This window comes from Gavialis gangeticus, unplaced genomic scaffold (genome assembly GCF_001723915.1).
Source record: "Gavialis gangeticus isolate Ggan-Ray unplaced genomic scaffold, GavGan_comp1, whole genome shotgun sequence".
Lineage (NCBI taxonomy): Eukaryota > Metazoa > Chordata > Crocodylia > Gavialidae > Gavialis > Gavialis gangeticus.
Window position 1 is genome coordinate 42355620 of NW_017729004.1, and position 985 is coordinate 42356604.

The window sequence follows — 985 nt, forward strand, 5'->3', positions numbered from 1 at the left end:
AACTCTGTATGATTCTGAGTCCAGAGCTAAACAAAGGAAATGGACTAATCTTTCCCCTAGTGGAAAAAAGGGAGAAAATTTAGGACTCTGTTGATGTAGGGCCTTAGGCTTGATAGTCTGTAGATGTAGATTTATTTCCAGATGATGTCTGAGAGGGATTTTGATTATGTGAGGTAATACATAAAACAAAGGAGCTGTTAGAGGTGTTTCCCCCCTTCCTTCTCTGCCCTTTGTGAGCACTTAACAAAATAAGCCTCGTGCTTTGCCCGCGTGCATTCAACACGATCCTGCCTGTTTCAGCAGTCTCAATCGGCCGTGTCAAGACGCTAATAACGCAAATACGGCCTGATGTGCAGCGGGCGGATCACTGCGCAAAGTTACTGATCGGCGGTTTGATTTCCGAGGACAAGGATGTTGCCTTGGAGAGAGAGCTTCCACATGACTAACGCTGATCTTACAGAGCTTGTGCAAGAGACCCAGTAACTGCCTCTCTCGGCTACTCTCCTTCCTCCGGGATTTTTCTGCCGCGGCCTTGCACGGCTCGCGCACAGGGCAGCTGCCTGCCCGCGCTGCCCTCGACAGCGGCGCAGCCCATCAGTGCCGCGCGAGTAGAGGCTCGGCGCCACAGTCTCTGTGGCGCAATCGGTTAGCGCGTTCGGCTGTTAACCGAAAGGTTGGTGGTTCGAGCCGACCCAGGGACGTGGTTCCCCTTTTGCCTGCCCAGAGCCTGCTTTTGGTGGGTGATGCGGCCGCCTGCGTGTGGTTGCGCCGGGGGCCCTCGCAGGGGCGGGCCGGGAGCAGCAGCTGCAGTGAGATCAGGCCCTGCCTGGGCTCAGCCCCGGGTCCATCGGCGCCGCAAGGCTGCGGGACGTCCTCGCCTGCGCCCCGGCCGGCCGGCCGGCCCCCGTAGCGCCTCCTGTCCGGCCGGGGCCGGGCTCCCCGCGGGAGGCGGGTGTCTGCTCCCCACCCCGGGCAAAGCAAAGAG

General features: G+C 59.1%; 1 non-coding gene across 1 annotated transcript; it reads left to right on the top strand.

The window, feature by feature from the left end:
* Positions 1 to 627: 627 nt before the first annotated feature.
* Positions 628 to 701, top strand: TRNAN-GUU. Its single transcript has one exon. It is a non-coding gene; the product is annotated as a tRNA-Asn (tRNA).
* The last annotated feature ends 284 nt before the right edge of the window (positions 702 to 985 follow it).